The following is a 19,095-nucleotide window of genomic DNA, read 5'->3' as shown; positions in this document are numbered from 1 at the left end:
AAAATGAAACAAGGCATTGAACACACAGACCTTCCCTGGGCAAGAGGATGGGAGTGAGCAAGTAAACCACATATGACAAATGTTAGGCATGTTGCTGAATGCAACTCTGGAAGCTGCTCAGATGCTGTGGTCAATTGGGTGGGTATTATAAACCTATGTGGCCTAGAAAAGAGAAACATTTTTCTAGAAAATGAAAAATACCTGGTGGAGAGGGCACTGAGAGGTAATAAATATGCAGCAGAAGCCCTTTTGGGGTAAAGCTGCATTGCCGTGGTGCTCTGTAAGTAAGCAACCCATCGCTTCAGAGTTCAGAGGCACCAGATGTGCTCGTGGCAGTGCTGCTGAGGCAGGAAAGATGAGAGACAGAGCTGCTGTGCCTCGGCTTCAGACTGGGTCTGCTTCTTTCCAAACAGCCAGAGACTTCTGAGAGGTTTTTTTTCCCCAGTTCCTGGATGTTCTGCATGGGTTTTGCAAGAAGGTCTGAATGAAGGGCGTGTTGTGAGTACCTGCTTTGAGTAAGAGTCCTTTGAGTAAGAGCTTTGTCCTTGCTCTTCAGTTTTGTCTCTTCACTGGCTGAAGAGTTCAGGGCAATGAATTATTCTTTCCCTCGATTCTCTGTGCCTTTTAAAAAAGACTAAAAATACTCTTTGGTGAAACAGTGTTTTGTAACCGTGGAGAAATTATGGAGGCTAAAACTGATACACAAATTAGTGTTTTGTCTGATGAGATGGTAAACTGATTCTGGAATCCCATGGCCATTATTAGACCATTCCTGGTACAAATCTCAGTGCTGAAGATGCTGTCATGCTCCTTGGAAAAGCTCTGTAAACCAAAAAAGGGTGTGTTCCTCTTGGCTCTCTGATGATCAGCACTTCCAACTGAACCTCTGTGGTGATGGGACTTTCATCAGGGCATTTATTTGCAGAACATGGGACTTGAGTAACCATATGGGAAAGTAGCCACTGTTTTAGGTACTCTGTAAGAAAAGGGTTAGGAGAGTACAGGGAGAGGGATGAGGGGACCATCTGAATTTGAAGTCTTTGGTCAAATGCAAATTTTTTGGGGGAGGTCAGTGAACAGAAACAGGGTAGAAAAGCTATAAGAAACCATGACACATAAATACTTTTTTGGTTTTTTTGTTTGTTTGTGTTGGTTTTGAAGCCCGGTAAGTGTAAAGTTTCTCATATATGACACATAAAACAGCACACAGGATGATGGAGTTCTTTCAGGCTGCCAGAGTTTCCCTCTGTCTGGAGATAGACAATTTATTGTCACGTATGACCTGTCACTAATATCTGATATCAGGGTGGCAATCTGAAAAGACCAAAAGAAAATGAAGACACCAGGATTATGCTGAAGAATCTGAACTTTTTTTTTTTTTTCCTCCTTTTTGTACCAGCCACAAAAAAATGACATCATTTCTTTGGTCAAATGAGGGGCAAATAACCATTTTTCACTTTTTCATTAGTACCCCACCAGAAGCTGGATGTCTGTAATTTTACAGGAATACTCAAAATTGACAGATGGCCATTGGTGTATTTTGTGGGATCTCAGTGGAGGTAGATAACGCTGCATCTTTAATCTGCCCTGAAACAGATTAAAAATGACAAATGGGCCTGTCAAAAGACAGGGTGAAGGTTAAAGGTTTTCTTTCTTTAAGAAAATTTGCAAACACCCTATCCCCTCTATCTCTTCCCCCTTTGCTCTGCAATTACTCTGCAATCTGGGCCAAAGCCCCTCCAAGGATTTGCAGGAACTGTGGCCAAGGCTGAGGAGACCACCGATTCTCCCCTACAGTTTGTTGCCCCTTTGAAGAGCAGCTGTTGCCTTTGAAGTGAACTTTTCTGAGCAAATGAGTATCAGCAGAGAGGGTGAGATTTTAGCTGGGGATGGGCAGCAGCAAATTCCCTTCCCAGAGGGGACTCTGCTGGCAGAATTCTTGCAAGATTGAGGTTCAGCTGCTCCACCAGCCCCTTCTCACTCAGAATGCACAAGTGGTGATGAAGCAGGGGCACAACAGAGCCGCTGTGTGTAAGCCTCCTCCTGGCCTGAAGTCCTTGGGAAGGAGGGAGGTCGCTGTCCTGCCTGGCTCTGACCCCTCAGTCTTTTTGCTGTATTTCTGAGCTGACCTGGAGCTCGGGTAAATGCAGAGTTTGAAGTCCAGGCTCACCTGCCTGCAGAGCAGGATGGAATGCTGTGTGTGTATAGGTTTTGTCTGGGTTACAGAGGCCTTACTGGGCAGGCTGTCATTCCAGAGAAGCACCGAGTCCTGCAAATGCTCGAATGTCTTTGTATTACACTTCTGACACCTTTTGCTCCTAGTGTTTTTTTCATATCCAGTTATGTCTTTTTATTCTCTGCAATATGTCCTTGTTTTCACTACACTTTTCCAACCTGCCTCTGACCTCTGAATCCAAACCCAGTCTTGCTGGTGGTTTATGCTGATATTCAGAGCTATTCCCTGTTTCTCCTGAGCATTTGGTGTGTGCCTCATCCTGAGTGGCTGCCTCTGGCTGTGAGGGAGGTGGCAGGTTAATGTATTAACATTAACGGAGCCAGAGCCTGACTTTTCATGTTAGGTGCTTAAAACCCAAATGTCTGTCCTTAAAACTCTGTGTTGTCTGTCACCACTATCTGAAGGTGCCTCAAGTTCCTCAGTACCTGCTTTACATGTGATGCTGCTGAGGTGTGAAGGTCAGGAGTACTGAGCATGGCTGGCATGCTCCCATGAGATCCTCCTGAGGGTATCCCTCTGTCACTCCCGGGAGATGCTGGAACCTGATTCAAACTATGCAAATATTACCAGGAGGGCAAAGACTAAGAATTCAATAAGGGAAAATGTCACTCTATACTTAGTTTGGTAGGATAATGGCTCTGTAACATAAACTGTCAGGCAGGTGTAGGTATGGGTGTATATGGCTGTACATCACACACTTTGCTGTGCAGGACAGCTCTTTGGGAAGTGAAACCTGGAACCTGCTGCGTGGCTTTGTTGATTTTTGCGTTTGCTTTGTGCAGGGTGATTGCTGAAACAAGACTTGTTCGTGGATGTCAGGCCATTCACAGCTCTGTGCTTTTATGTAGCTTTTCCTAAGCATTAATAGAGAAACAAAGCAGTCTTCATGACCACTCAAATTTGTCTTCACTAAGCACACCATTGCTGAATAAAGTATGCACCTATTGTTTTCAGACAGCTGTAATCCCTCTCCAGACTTTAGGGTAATTTAATCTCTTGACAAGACTGTGCAACTCCTGTTATTTTTAGGCACAATCATTAAGAAAAGGAAAGGTCCATTTAATCTGAAAACATATTAGCAAGCATTCTTGGTTTCACAAATATGAACCAGGTACCACAGGGAATAAACTGAAAGTCATTAACATGTGATTGCTGTTTGATGGCCAGAATGAAGCAGTTTCAGACCCATTCCCTACCTCCTTTTGCAGGTACTGCAAAGCGAGTTGCTACTCTTGAAGATCATGTCAGCAAATGTTAAAAACTCATTGCAGATTGTTCTTTGTTGATACCAGCTGTCCACAATCTGTGTGTGGTGGCCTGCTGGCCACGTGGGTGAACTGGTGGGGATGAGGGAAAGGCTTGAAGTCCTCTCGTGTCAGTGAGGGATGTGTGTCAGTGCCCTTCCTGATGATGCCTGAGGATGCTGAACTTGCCTGTCTGCCATCCCTGCCATCCCCTGTCGCAGCTCAGAGGACTGTCACTGCCTGCTCTCCTCCTCCTCCATCTCCCAAACTCCTGAGTCACTCAGGACAAACGACAATGGAGACTGTCAGGCTATGTGATGAAGCTGGTGCCTGTGGGCTTGTGGCTTCCAGATGCTGGAGCTGAGGCCTTAAGTCTCCTCTTTGGCACAGCAAGGAGCTCCTGTATTGCTCACCGTGGGACTTGTGCAAAGCTGTTCCCCTCCCCAGCCCTACAGGGGAGATGGGGTTACTAAAATCATTAAAATCACTAAAATCAGAGCAGTTTCCTGAAGGAGGTGAGGACTTAGTTTCTGGATATTTCTGGATATTTCACACTAGTTTCTGGATATTCCTAGCAGCATCATCCAACAGGCACTGGGACATGTGATGGAAGCTGAGGAGGATGTTGTTCAGACCTCCACAGACTCTTCTAGGCTTAGCCTGAGTGGGAAAGTGAGGCTCAAGCTCTGCTTATACCTGTCCTTTTTGAGAAAGAATGAAGAAAGGCAATGGCAAAGGACAAAGTGAGGGAAAAATCTTAAGCTGTGGCATTTCATGGGGTGGACAGCTAGCAGGAGATTGTTGACTGTTGAAAAGTCTCACTGGCTGTGTTTGCTTTGGATACCACAAGTCACTGAGTCTTGGTGAGGACTGTGAGTCATGTTCCTCCTTGCAGTGGAAAACACGGATTCATCACCGCGGTGCTGCACGCCCAGCAGGGTGGACGGCCCCTTGGGAAAATGGGAAGGTGGCACAAGGCAGGAGGCTTGGAGGCCTTCCCCTTCAAAGGGGGTAGGAAAGTGTTTCTGAAATGCTTTTTTCCCTTCGGGCATCCATCCTTAGTTCTGGGGAGAGCTTTGCTGTGGCCTTGAGAAAGGGACGTGCTGGAGTTCTTGTGTGCTTGTGTTGCTGTGGATACAGGGCTCTATTTTTGTGCCTCTTGCATAAGTTTTACCCGCATCTTGCAGTCCCTTAAATGCATTTTTAGGGTTTGGGGTCCTGTGTAGCTAAAAGCCTTGAAGTTGCATCTTCTGTGGTCTCTGTGGGAGTTTTGAGAAGGCTGGTCGTGACCACATTCCCTCTGCTGTCTCTTCCTTTGGCAGAACTAAACCAAGTGGTGGTTTCATTCTGTTTATGAAGGAGTGGTAACTTTATCTTGACTCAAGAGATGCTGGAGCTCCCTTTCTCACATGGAGAAGCCAAGCTTCTCCCTGGCTCACATGGAGAAGCCCTCAGTAGACGAGAAGAATATTGCCAGCAGCTGTTGGAGGGCCAGCACGAGGTCAGCGTGGTCCTACACTGCCAAAATACCAGGGCTAATTCTGGCCCTGAGTGCACAGGGCACACAAATCACCCATGACTCTTTGTTTTCCTTGTACCAGTCCAGATTCAACCCTTGATTTTATTCCTGCTGGAAGGGAAGAATAGACCTGCCATGGCTCCAGGGGTGGGTACAGGCTGTCACTGGCGTTGCCTAGCAGGGAAAAAAGGACCTCTGTTAGGTGGTGGTGAGCTGTTAACTCCTTCCCTTTCCCTGCTGAGGGACTGGTAAGTCCTTTGCTCTGCTACACATTAACACATGCCTTGGTAGTACCCAGTAAATGGTGGAATAATAATAATAATAATAATAATGTGGTTACAGGCCATCTGAAATGAGGTTGTGGCTGTAGCTGTCCCCATGGGTCACCTCCTCCTGCCTCCTGTGGGAGAGTGTAGGGCTGGTAAAGAGGCTGTGTGTGGTAAGAGAATAGGTATTTAAGGAAATGGGGTTTAAATGAGAACTTAATTACTCACTTTTGGCCTCATATCTGAGCAAGAATAACATGAAAACCTGAAATTAAGCACTAGTTGCATTCCAATACAGGGAAGAATGCCTCCAGTATTTGAAAATAATTCGAAGATAAATAGAATTAATACTTAACATATGAAAGAGACAGCTAATGTTTTGACAGACAAGCCTCCTCCTCAGAGCCAAGAACATGCATTACCTAAAGGAGGAAAATCCTCATTTGTACTGAAGGTTGCCAGGAGTCATAATTAAAGAACAAAATTAGTCGAGGAGAGGATGGAATGAAGAGTAAAAAGATTCTTGTTTCTTAGATAACTGTGTAGGTGTTGTTGAAGGTACACACACACATTTCTGTGTTTTTTTTTTTTTTTTCTTTGATCCATCTCTATGTCCATCAGAACATTCACTGCAGGTTTCCTTGTATTAAAAATAAAAATAGAAATATCCTGCTGAGCAAGTTGTTCTGCCATTGATGGAGATAAGCCTGCTTGCCCTCTGTTGTGTAGAGTCTTTGATGTTTAATTAGGGGTGAGGTGGGTTTTTTTGCTGTTTTAGTGAGTCCATCATTAGTGTTTTTTTCCTTTGTCATTCACTTGAACAAAGTGTGAGGGTTCCTACAACCTTGGATACAACTGCCCTGCTGACACATTTGATGGAAATTTCCTGGACTGCTGAAAAGGGGTGGAGGGGTGAAGGGGAAGGGCAGATAACCAGTAGTATGGACCCACCCACAGGCTGTGTAATTGCTCATTTCTGCAGGAAACCTGCCTGAAATTTTGCAGAGGATTGGACCTGTTTGTAGGAGATTTATTATTCTGATGTTATTAACACTGGCTTTGGTTACCCAGATGTTCCCAAAAGGCAGGGAAGGGTAGATCACAGCAGTGCCATGGCCAGAGAAATGGTTAACTGGCAAGGGAAATCTGAGGCTTTTTTTTTTTTTTTTTTTTGTGAGAGAAAAACAGTGTCTCAGATTTATAAAACAAACAGCCTTCTCTACTTGTACATCTTTCATAGCTGCAAATGTGTAAAGGAATCCAGATGCTTACTTACTTTAATTTGAGTCAAGATAAAGTGGCCACATTTTCCCTGCCTGGAACATCTGCACAAATGCCACTGAGGGTTTTTGGCTTGTTTTAGTGAGAGAATTACAGAAGTCCTCCCCTTTTCTCCTCTTTCAAGGTTAGACTAAGAATACATTCAGCAGTCATAAGCTATGGTGTATTACTAGAAAGATTTTCTCTAAAAAAATGCCCACTACTCCTAGAAGGAGATTTTTACTATGTAATCCACTATTTCAAAGGCTGAGGTCACCACTGAATATGTCAGCCCGCCAGGATATCATAACACAACAATTACATCATCAATAGCACATTTCCCCCCCTTTCTTTACCAATTAATGGATTTTTGAAGTAGAGAGCTTGGCTTATATTTCTCCAGTCATGGAGATGGGGATGTTGGATGGGGAATCCCTTCCAGAAGGAGGATTCAGAAGGAAAAAAAGCTGGTGTTTAAGGTGTTCACATCAATTCTTTCTTCAGTAAATGCACAAGAGCACCAGCTGTACTTCCAGTTCTGCTTCCTGCCTTCTGACAATTTTATTAATTCTTCACAAAAATGAATGTATGTACTACCAGAAATAATCAATTTTTAAAATTTCATTTCAGATTTGTATCATGTTTCCATGCCAAAAGACTTCTTCTCACAAAACCATCTCATTATCCTTTACATCTTCAGTTCTTGCAGATTCTGATTAGAGCATTCTTCTAATTTTGAATGGGATTAGGATGAGATAATGAGTTATTTTTATCAATTGACAGGATATTTCCTGCTCTTACCATGATATTTTTGTATAAATTAGGTATTTCTTTGTCAAGGTAATGGGAGTTTTTGCCTCGCTTCACTCTTTGCACTAATTTTTCGTCCTATTGATTTACTTATTGAAGTAGAGGTATGTGGGACTCAGATATGAAACTCAGTGTCACTTGTAAGGATAGTCCCACGTTATCGGTTTCTTGAGGTCAGGATGGAAGGCACTTGAGATGGTATTTCATGTTTGGACTCAGGTGTTTATTATTTCTTATCTGTTACAGTCTCACTACCGTGAGTTCGGCAGCTTTTTCATTAGCAAAGCACAAAATGGCTAATTAACTTTTGTTACAAGGTCTTTAAAATGAAGCTATCCAATTAAGAAAGGACACCTAGATTATTTTCCCTTTTAACCCAATAACTGATCCCCCGAAGCCTGCAATGTGGATCTTTCTGTCCAATCACAAAACATCACCCAAACCCATGAAGAAGAAGGTAAAAAAGAACAACCTGTCTCCACCCTAAAACCTCCATCTTGCTTCATATTTATTTCTATATTCTAAAATCCCAAACTCTAAGTTTTCCACCCTGTGATATGACACACTTCTAACCAACTACACACCCATAATCCCAGTGCTATTAATCAAATTTAAAAGCCCGTTTCATGACCTCAGGTCAAATGCTGTGCTCTCTTGTGGGTCTATGCCTTTAATCACAGAAGGTTTAAAATTCTCAGCATCCAGGAGTCCAACACCATAACAATACTTACCACTGTAGCTTGGCTTAATTTTTTTTTTTTTTTTTTTTTTTTCCAAAAAGCATCCAGAACAGTGCAAGCAATATTTCATTATATTGATACCTGATCATGTCATGTGATAATGCATTTTTAAATGTGCATGGGGAAGAGAGACAAACGCAAGCTCATTTTCCTGCTGGTTTTCTTAACTGTTCCAGGCTTGGTTTGTCATCTTCCCTTTCTGCTTAGGATTTCGTGGATATAGAGTTAGTTCTTAAATAGAAAAAAAATGAAAGAGAAACCAAACTCCCCAAAGCAAACTGTCTCTCTGTTTGTGTGTTTTTTGGAGGCTCTTCCTGAGTCCCAGGCTCAGCAAGTTTCCCAGAACATCTTTCCCAAGGCAGCCAGAGGCATCAGGGGCATATTTCTCTTGGCTAGCCTTTCTCTGGAGAGATCCCTTGGAGGAAGCCCATGCTCTGGTAGGGTTTGCTCTTAGTGGAGATGAGACTCAAGGAACCAGTTCCTCTCCAGAGGGACAGTCCTGGTCCTTTTGCTTTTTTTTGGCAATGGTTAACCACTCTTAATGGAAGATCTGCTGTGCAGTGCTTGACAAATGCAGAGGCTGAGCATGTGAATGGGCATTGCCTCTCTTCTGGGGAGTGACTGGTTGGCAGCAACTCAGCTTTTGTGAGCCAGAAGCTCTTGGACAGCCCAGAGCTTGGGAAGACAGGTCCCTCATAGTTTGTCCATCGCTTCCCTGCGTCCCTTTATTCAAATGAGACATCTTCCTTCTTTCCACCATGATCCAGGCTCATGGACAAAGCACACAGGTAGAGTTTTCAAACCTAGAAACTCTCCCTTGAGTCTGCACAGACTGAGGTTTCTGGAAAGCTTATGTGGCTGATTTGGGGGAAATCACACAGGGGGTCTGGTGGCACAAATGCCATATTCCTTTTCCAGTGTGTGGAGCCATCACAGAATCCCCCAAACAGCTCTTTTCATACATATAGTCTGTAACAGGGTCAAAATGTGTTTTTTTTTCTCCTAGCCTTGCACTGAGAAGCAACTGAACCATTTTGCTGAAGCTTTCCCAAAAACCACTTAACCTGGGGCAGGCAGCAAGTGTGGAAAAAATCCAGCCCAAACAGCTGAAATCTAGCAAAGTTGAATACAAACTGAAACCCATTCTTCTTATGTAAAACTGTTGGGTGACCTCTGATATGCAGAGTTCCCTGCTCCACCTACGTGAGACACACAGGCAAAGAGTGCAGCTCACTGTCTGTGCTCCTTCTCTTGGGTCTGTGTGATCTGAACTGCAAGTTTTATGTGTAAAAATGTGCACCCTTCTCTATATACCTAGAGCTGCATAGCTCCCTGCTGCACAGGGTTCCTGGCTCCAGATCAGTTGCATCACTCCCCTGATGTCATCCTGGCATATACCACCTCCAGCATTCTTCTCTGCCTGGAGGAACAGTATAGTTCACACTGGGTTTTAGCTTTTTTATTTTACTTTTCTTTTTTTTCTTTTCTTTTTTCCTTCTCTGGTTGGTCACTGCCACTGCAGAAAATCAAAGGCAGCCTCACACATTTGTCTCTGTTTTTCATTTTGTTTTGCTACAGAAGTTAAAAAGAAAAGCTTTGGGAGGACTTTCTCTCAGCACAAGTGAGGAAGCAGCTGTTTACCATGAAAAAAAGCCCATAAATTTGTGCTTCCTGAGCTAGGAAATTACTGCTGCTGTTGCCACCACTACTGTTGCTCTAGACATGTCTTGTGGGCTGGGAGATGACACTGTGGCACACAAGGCTGGAGAACAACACTGGGGTGGGGATGGAAGACCAGGCAAAGTCATGTGGCTCTGACTCACTGGAAGTTATTTTTCAAAACCTTTACTGAGACCTTATGGCCAATGGTCTGTGCCAAACCCTGTAAGAAATCTATCCTGTGTTATACTTTATTTGAAAGAAGAGAGGAAGGAGCAAATGCTGTGGGAATGTTGGTAAGCAAAGCCCGTGAAGCTGGTAACAAGGATGGGAAAAAGAAATTTTGCTCTTTCTGCAAATTTGAGAGCAAAATCCCTGCAATCCACTATCAGTGTTGGCATTCAGCTAAAAACTGTCTGTGTAGAAGACTGGGCAGGGGAGCTGGGGCAGGAGGTACAGGCCTGCATTTGGCATGTGTGGCCTATCACAGAATCACAGAATAAGCTCAGCTGGGAGGGACCCACAGGGATCATTGAGTCCAACTCCTGGCCCTGCACAGACACCCCAACAATCCCACCCCATGCATCCCTGAGAGCGTTGTCCCAACGTTCCCGGAGCTCCGGCAGCCTTGGGGCCGTGACCATTCCCTGGGGAGCCTGGGCAGTGCCCGGCACCTCTGGGGGAAGAACCTTTTCTGATATCCAACCTAACCCTTCCCTGACCCAGCTCCAGCCATTCCCTGGGTCCTGTCCCTGGTCCCAGAGAGCAGAGCTCAGTGCCTGCCCCTCCTGCTCCCCTCAGGAGAAGCTGTGACTGCGCTCTCTGCCCTCAGTCTCCTCCAGCTGAACAGACCAAGTGCCCTCAGCTGCTCCTCACACGGCTTCCCCTCAAGGCCCTTCACCATCCTCGTGCCCTCCTTTGCACACTCTCTAATGGCTTTATGTCTTTCTTACATTGTGGCACCTAAAACTTCACACAATATTCGAGATGAGGCTGCCCCAGAGCAGAGCAGGACAATCCCTCTCTGGCCCAGCTGTGCCTGATGCCCCCAGGACAGGGATGTCCCTCCTGGCTCCAGGACACTGCAGCCTCATGTCCAGCTGGGACATTGACCAGGACCCCCAGGTCCCTTTCCCTGGCACTGCTTTCCAGCCTCTCATTCCCAGTCTGTCCATGCATCCAGGGCTGCCCCATCCCAGGTGGAGAATCCAGCACTGTCCCTTGTTGAACTTCACACGGTTGGTGATTGCCCAGCCCTGTCATTTGTGGGGGTCTCTCTGCAGGGCCTCCCTGCCATCGAGGGAGTGACAGCTCCTCCCAGCTCTGTACCATCTGTGAACTTGCTCAGTCTCCCTTCCAATCCTGCATCCAAGACATTTATAAGGATGCTGAACATGGATCTCCAAGTGTGTGTGGAACTGTGAAACCTGTGTCAGGGGCATTTAAGATGTCTCCATGTGTGATGTTGTTTGAGAGGCCTGCACTCAGTGGTGCTCTGTGGCCCTGTGTGGGATGAGGAAGGCAGGCATCTGCCACGGCGGGGTGGGACCTGCTCTCAGGGCCAAAGACCTGTCGCCTGTAGGTTATTTTTGAAGCCATGGAAGAAGCGTGTTGCTGGATAAGGATTTGAAAGCCAGTCTCACCTGCCCTAGGCTGGTGTTTTGCCTTTAACCCCTTCTTTCTTCTTTCAGATGTGCAAGAAGCTGGGCACAGGTCTCAGTCATGGTCTGGTGTGATCTAGTTTAGTAACTCCACCACTGCCACACCTGGAAGCAGGGGAGCAAAGAGAACCTTTATCTCACTTTTCTTCTGCTCTGCCCTTGGGAGCTGGCTCTCCTCAGAAGGTGCTCTCTGCCAGGCCTGGCAGGGGCAGTAGGTGCATTTCCCTTCAGGTCCAGTGACCCACGTGGTGGGAAAAACACCATTTTCCTCAGAAAATAAGGGAGCAGTATTAGACAGGGACTGCCACAAAAGCATCACTGATGGGCTTGAGATTGCTGTCACTAGAGTAGCAGCCAGTGGTGAAGACCACGTGGGCAGTGATGGAGATCAGCCAGGTTTGTGGGAGAATTTTGTTTCCTATACTGCTGAAAGCCGAGTATTTTTGTGTATTAATTTCCTTTCTCACTTTGGTGGGGGCAAGACGGTGAAGTGTTATATATGGAAAAGGAGCATAATAAGGTTACTCTTTCCCCCAGGAGGTCACAGTGACAAGTTCTTGAAGGACATGGAAGTTAAGTCCATGCCAAGAGAACTCAAGAGACCAGGTCTGGAAAAACCTAACCTGTATTTTTTTCTGGAGAAAGGGGAGAACGCAGGAAGAAAAGGCTTTTACATAGGAAGTAATAAATTAGCAGGACCAAAAGATTGTAGGGAGGGAGGAAGCAGGGGTGGGGGGGGTGGGGGTGGTGTGTGGCTGGTGCCTTTACAAGCTGCTCTGAACAAGGTGCCGAACTTCCTGGGGAGCTGTTTGGGTTTAGCCAGTTTTTGCAGCCTCTGGCTCCCGATTTAGCCCTTTCCCTGTGGGCAGTTCACGCTCTCCCTCATCATCTGGCCAGTTTACATCGCTGGTTAACTGGGAGGAGAAGTGGTTCCCTCCTTAGCTTCCCCTCCAGAGTGGAAGTGGAAAGCTGGAGACCTTCCTTTCTTCTCGGGGCTGGGATCCTGGAGCCGTGGCTCAGGCTGAGTCCCTACAGCCCTGGATGGAGAAGTAGTCGGGGACAAATGAGGAAGTGGTGGGTTGCGCAAAACCCTTGCGCTACAGAAATCTTTCTTCCAGAAAAGTGGGAAAGAGGTGGGGCACCAGCCGCCCTTGCTGCGGTAGCAGCGTATTTTCATTGTGATGCAAATATCTTCATGTAATTTGGGTCACATTCAGGTTCACCCAGTTCTTGTGGCTGGAACTGAAACCAGCACGTCTTCACTTTTGCTCGCAGCTCTCAGTGCTCTCCTCTCTCACTCTCACGATCCCAGGGCTTATTTTGCGACAAGGCTCCTGTATCCCCGGAGAGGTGCCGTTCCATGGAGCACATCAGGGACCTCAGGGAGCCGGGATGTCACCACGCCCCTCTCCCCCTCACCGGTGGCTCTTTGGTGGGATGTGCCCAGGCACACATGGGCGTGCTCTGATGCTGTGGGGTTTCGGAGAGCGGTTTCGTTCAATCAGAGTTGCTCACACAACCCTTGCGAGGAGTGACGCCCTGAGCAGCGCCTGCAAACCCAGAGAGCAGCCCCGCAGCACCCGACTGCAATCGCCGAGACACTGCCCTGCACCCCAGCCCGGACGGCTCTGAAAACACTGCCTTTGCTTCTGGAAACCCGATGGACAGATTTCAGCAGGAAATTTACAGCCTTCTTGCACAAAACTTGACTTCTCCTCACTCCCTGCTTGGAGTGAGCTTGTAAATGTTTGAGTCCCCTCACTGTTATCCTGTGTGGGGTCTTTGTTCCTCGCCTCCCCTGCTTATGTTGACCGTCTCTTGCTGCACAGTCGGCATTAAATTCTGGGGCACAGGGCAAAGGCTGCGCTTGCTCACCTCTTCCCTGCCCCCCTTGGAAGGGCTGACTTTTGCTGCTGTCTGATGTGGATTAGTGGGGCTCCCCTCTAGTTCTGGGCCCTGGGCAGTCACCTCAGTTGCTCTCTCCTAAATCTAATTCTGTTCCGCTTTGTCCGGAATATAATGCTGCCTGGAATTCATTTTAAATGCAGAGCAGGGTCAGGGGAGGCTTCAGGGACAGCTCGGGTGCTGTTAGGACTCGGGCTGCGCTAAAGGCAATTCAGGCCCGTTTTGTACAATTGGCTGTTAAGTCGTAGTGGTTTCCTGAGCTGGCTGTTGGAAAATCACCTCCAGCAAGTTCGGCTCCCTGCAGCTGCTGCTGTCTCTCCTGGTACCCAGGCTCACAGGGTGGGCTCTGTGCATGGCTCCTTCTCCCACCCATGCCAGCTCAGACCTGAAAATCTCTGGTGCCCATCAGTGGAGGGTCCAGCCCTTGGTACTTCTCCATCCTGATCCTATTCCTTGTGCTTTCTGTCCCTGGCTCTGTCTGACCCAGCTGACAGGAACCTGCTGGTGTTCAACACTCATCGAGCCATTTTGGTACACTGAGTGAGGACTGAGGACGGTAGAAAGGGCACAGATCTCAAACTCTTGCGTTTCAAAATCACCTCTTACTTTGAAGGATCTGATCCCGCTTTAGTCTCACACTCCTGTAAGGCAATCTGGTCTCCTTGCACTTCACTGCAGCTGCTTCTGGTGAGAAGTATGGCAGCTGCTCCACACTGCATAAGAGAACACTTTGGCAAAAGAGACCTAATGATTGTGCTTGGCTGCATCTGCAGAGGAAAATTAGGGAGAGGGAATGTAATTATTGGAGTTTGGCCAGGACATTGGGATAAAACACCTGCACTTGTGCTGTGACATGATCATTTGCAGTAAAGGAAAGTGTACATGGTCAGTGTTAGGTCACTCTTCTGGATGCACAGTGTCATGAGGAATGTTCTGCCCTCTCCATCCGTGGGGAATGGGGCTTTAATTCTTTTGTACATGACAATTGCATGAGCCAACCATTCCCTTTAACATAACTCATAGAAAGAGGTAGTGGTCCTCTCTAATTTTGTAGGGCCCATGGGGAAGCTGTTGGTATAGTCTTCTGAAATAACTCTGGTTTCCTGGGCTTTGGTTTCACATATAATTAGAGAAATAAAGGCAAAACCAGAATCTTGGATCTGTACAGCCCGAAACAGTAGGGATGGAGGAATAAGGGGTACTTCATTAGGACTGTGTCTCTTCAACCCTACCCCAGCTGAGACCCTAAGAGGTGAGGGGCTGAGTTTGGGTTTTGATGTGGTAGTGCTCAAGATGCTGAAGTTCTAGTGGACTTGGTGTGGGACAAGCTGGTGCCCTGGTCAACCTGAAACTGAAGTTATGAGAACAGCTTCTTTGTTTTCTCTGTTGATTTGTATCATCCCTAGCCCGTAAGCAGTCCCAAACCCAACTGAGGGGAGAACTTTGCTTTGCTGACCATCTCTGACCCTGCACAGTTATTTTAAGCTGCCTTAGAGATGAAGATTATATGATCACAGAGGAAAAAAAAATTGTGTTATGTTTTGGCAGTGGCTAATGTGAGGGGGTGGTGAAATCCGTAACCTAACTCATGCATATGACTCATATCAAAGTACAGATGATGAATGAATGGAGCTGATATTGATCCCAAATTTGACATCACTTTGATCAGTTTCAGGATTAGCTGTGCCTGACAGCATTCATTCTTGGAGCTTGACTTCTTCTCAAGGTGAACAATAGCATCAACTGATCTCTTATTAAGTAAAAAAAAAAAAAAAAAAAAAAGGAAAAAAAAGGAAGAAAAACTCCTCCAGTCTCACAGCTTCACAATCAGCTTGTTTGGGATGAACCGCAGAACTGCAGTGAGAAGGAGCCACTGACTTTTTCTGATGGAGGAGGAAGTGCTGTGTTGCTCAGAGAGCATGAGGAGCCTACAGATAGTGGCACTAGCTCTTGGAAACTGCTCTACTCGTTTTTTCCCCTAACAAATTCAGGAAAATGTAGGGGGATTTCCAAAGATGAGAGTTGTGACTGTAAAGAATGGGTGCTGTTCCAAACAGTCTCCAAACACAGTGATCCCCAAAAGAAATTGTGCTGTTTTCTCCCAGCTATTAGTGAGATAACTATTAACCCCAACAAGAAAGTTAAGAGGAAGTTCTTATGATGAAATGTTTATAAACAGGAAAACCCCATGGACTGTCTTCTTAGTAGCTAAAGAAAAGCCTCATTCTGCTGGGGGGAGGTGAAAGGCATTCCCTAAACCAGGGAATTAATTTTTTCCAGCTCTTGAGACCTTCAAGGGGGCATCAGGCAACCCCTCAGCCAAGGAGCTGGGCTGCAGGATCCCTGTCATGTGTGGGCACGTGGCCCCACTGCTCCATGCTGTCAGCTCACAAATGGTTGATTTTATCTTTGTTCCCTCTTGGGGGACCCATGTGTGATGTCCAGAACATCCCAGAGAGGCAAGAAGGCAAGTGTGGTTCTTCCACCTTTGCTTTGAAATGTTGAGCAATAGCAGCTTGGAACTTCAGCATTTCTTGGAAGCTGCTTTCAGTTTCCAGGACTGCTGGTTCTGGCTGATCTGTCACATATCTCTGAGGCACACATCTCCTGTGCTGTGTGTAAATCTGCAGCAACACATCCTAGATTCCTGTAAGCTCAGACATCCCCCTGCCCCCATTCGATTGACAGAAACCCCGAGTTCCTTTTTTAGCTTCCTTTGTTGACCACAACTCACGTCAGCAGTGAAGTCCCGCCTGCCGCACTGCCTGCCAGCGTGTGTGCATATGGTCTGCAGAACATGAATGCACCAAACCACTTCACAGCATTGTTGTTTTCTTTTGCCTGTTTTTTTCATTCTCTCGGTGGAAACTATTAAGGACCAAAAGCCTTTGCTAATAAAATTCACACAGCTGCTGTCGCTGCAGATGAAATCCTGACACCACAATAGGGATTTCGGGCCATGGCTGCCCCCCTTGCAGAGTGCACTGAAAGAGGACAATGCATTTCCAGAGCGTGGAAAGCCCTAGCAAAGACAGGTCACTGTGTGTCTGCCCACCAGACCTGTGAGGCTGCTCTCTGCAATCACTGCAGGTTTGCCATTTCCCCCCTCACCCCTGCCCTTCCCCCAGGCACAGCCTGGTTTGGTGAAGTCAGATGCCAATTCTGTCCTGAAGGTGCAGGATAATAGAGTTCACCCGGGGCTCACATTTGGCCTGTCAACAGCTGGCCATTTGTCTTCTCAGCTTCCAGTTGTCTGATAATGAGATATTGTAATGAGAGTGCTGACACTACAGTGTGGTTCTGCTAAAGGCCAAAGGTAGGGGGCAAAACGACCTCTGTTACTGCTTTTCCCCTTCTCCTAAACAGAGTTGAAGGTGCTGTTTAAAGGACCCCAGCTAAATTAATTCACAGGTCTGAGAGAGGCTCCTTTTCAGGAGGAGTGGCCTGCTACAGAAATAACATTTTATGTTGGATCCAGCCATGCCAGGCTGGGTGGCCTTTGTAGGGTGGCAGACACCAGACATTGGGCAGGAGTGTTTAAAGGGCAGAAGAATGTTCAATTTCCATGTGTCCATGTTTCTGAATTTCCCTCTCTTTTTCAGTACAAGCCAACCATTATCTATCAGTTTGTGGAGGACAAGCCACATCTGAACTAGTACCTTTTGGTGCAAATATAACCTAAATAGCCACAACAGAAAACTGCTCTTATTCTGTTAGACTACTCAAGCCATTAGCACATAGACATAAGGTTTCCAAGCCATGGGGCTTTCAGTTCTTGTGTGTGATAATTTGTGCCAATTGCAATGTGGGCTGCTCAAGTTGGCTGCTTGTAGTGAAAGAATTGGGAGTGAAGGAAGGTCTTGATGGGAAAGAGAGCACTGCTGCCCTGTTTAAGGGCTAAGAGAGCTTTTACAGAGCCTTCCTGAGCTTTGATTCACTATGCCTGTTGCCCCAAGTGTGAGATGTATGGCTGAGCCATGAGGCAGGACTGGATCCATCACTTAGGGGGAAGGGAAAGAAGAGTTTTTCAAACAGTCCTGGCTGTTTGTGTTGTTAAAAAATAAATAACTCTAGGAAAAAACAAATCCCCTCCTCCTCCTCTCCTCAGTAGTGTTTCCCAATGACTTCAAAATCCTGTCCCTGAGCATTTTGCTGTGTTTGTTAGAAACCACATGTTTATGAAGATGCTCCTGCGAGGGTTAAGGCTCCTGCTCCTGTGGCCCAGGAATGGGATGTGCCAGCCGGGGTCTGTGGGGCTTGATCCTGCAGCTCTTGTTCACACGAAGGTCTCCGTCTTGCACCTGTGTGGGAGTGCAGTGCAAACCCTTGTCCCACTCAAGCACAATGTGAGCAGGGCCTTGTTCAGTGCTCAGCCTTTCACTGGGTGTATGGATGAAGGAGTAAAGGGAAAAGAGGACTAAGGGAAAAGAAGTTTTCATTGACTTCGTGGGGAAAAGCCAAAAGGCTTGACTGGAGACTATTTGTGAAGGTCATTGCATGAGTGTGAACTGCTCCTGTTAGCTCCTGTTTCCACCTTCCATCCATAGTAAAAAAATCTCATTGTGTGAGCAGCTGTTAGTTGCTTACTTATAAATAAGTTATATATGTTGGCCTGATTCAGTAAAATTGGCTATTCAAAATTACAGCTCTTCAAAGCTGTTGCCTTCAAGCTTTGCCCCTACCCATGGCTGCTTTTTCTGTGGAGAAATGGTCCATATTTTCTTGTCTTGGTCTCTCTGCTCTGCCATGCTGCTCCAGCCTGGATGCAGGAGTCTTTCCTCCAGCCCCAGAGCACATTGTAGCCCATCCTGCTCATGCCCAAACCCTGGCAACTCCAGACATTTTGATTCCCACGGGCCAGGTTCTGTTTTCCTGAGAGCAGAGGGCCACTGAACTCAAAATATCTGAGATTTTGAGCCACCTCTCTAGGCCTCATTCTCCTGTTGAAGAAGAGGATTGAGGTTTATTGCTCTTTATTTTGAGCCTTTTAGACACGAGCTTCAGGCTGCTGACAAAGTGCTGTTTGGCTTCGTGCTAATCTGGCAGAGAGCGAGCCCCGTATCTCTTATTTACAGCTGCACTCCTAATTAGTTAGCAGCAAAAATACATAATAAAATACAGCTTATATTCAGATGAGTCCTGGCTCAAGCCAAGCTGAGACACAGTAAGGTAAGAAAACCCTCAAGACTCTGAGCCACACTCAAGATGAAGCCCACAAAATACAGAAAATTATCTCAATCATTGGAAAAACAGAAATTTTAAGGTGTTCTCCATGCAGAAAGCAGTGAAAGTAACAAATCAGAGCCAAGACTAAACTAATACTCATAATGTGCACATAATGAAGCCTCTGGATATTGAACAGGCTGGAGCTTGAATCTTTCCCACTGTGGCAACCCCTGCATAAATTATATAGTTGTGATGATGAAGTCAGAGGATTTTGCTTTTTAAAATATTACTTTCATGTGAGATGTACAGCTCTTGCCATGTTTAAAAATAAGTGTATGTGGTACATCACCTTTGCTTTTACTGTTCTTCTATCTCTTCTGCTGGGAGGGCATAGAGAATGCAGAATGACCCAGATGCCCATGAATTTTAACCTCACACTTGTGTTTTGCTTGGAGACTGACAATAGGTCTGTGCTGGTAACATCTCAGACTTGTCCTATGGCTAGAGATGTGCAATACCCACAGCCCAGGGCTGGGAGGATTCCTACCTGTTTCTACTAAATCAGCTTTCTCCTATCTTGCTTGCTGTGACTTGGCTTTCAGGACATGTCAGACCTTGTTTTTGCCAAC

Source organism: Vidua chalybeata, chromosome 5 (assembly GCF_026979565.1).
Source record: "Vidua chalybeata isolate OUT-0048 chromosome 5, bVidCha1 merged haplotype, whole genome shotgun sequence".
Classification (NCBI taxonomy): domain Eukaryota; kingdom Metazoa; phylum Chordata; class Aves; order Passeriformes; family Viduidae; genus Vidua; species Vidua chalybeata.
The sequence above is the reverse complement of the archived record's forward strand: the minus strand, read 5'-3'. Positions refer to the sequence as shown.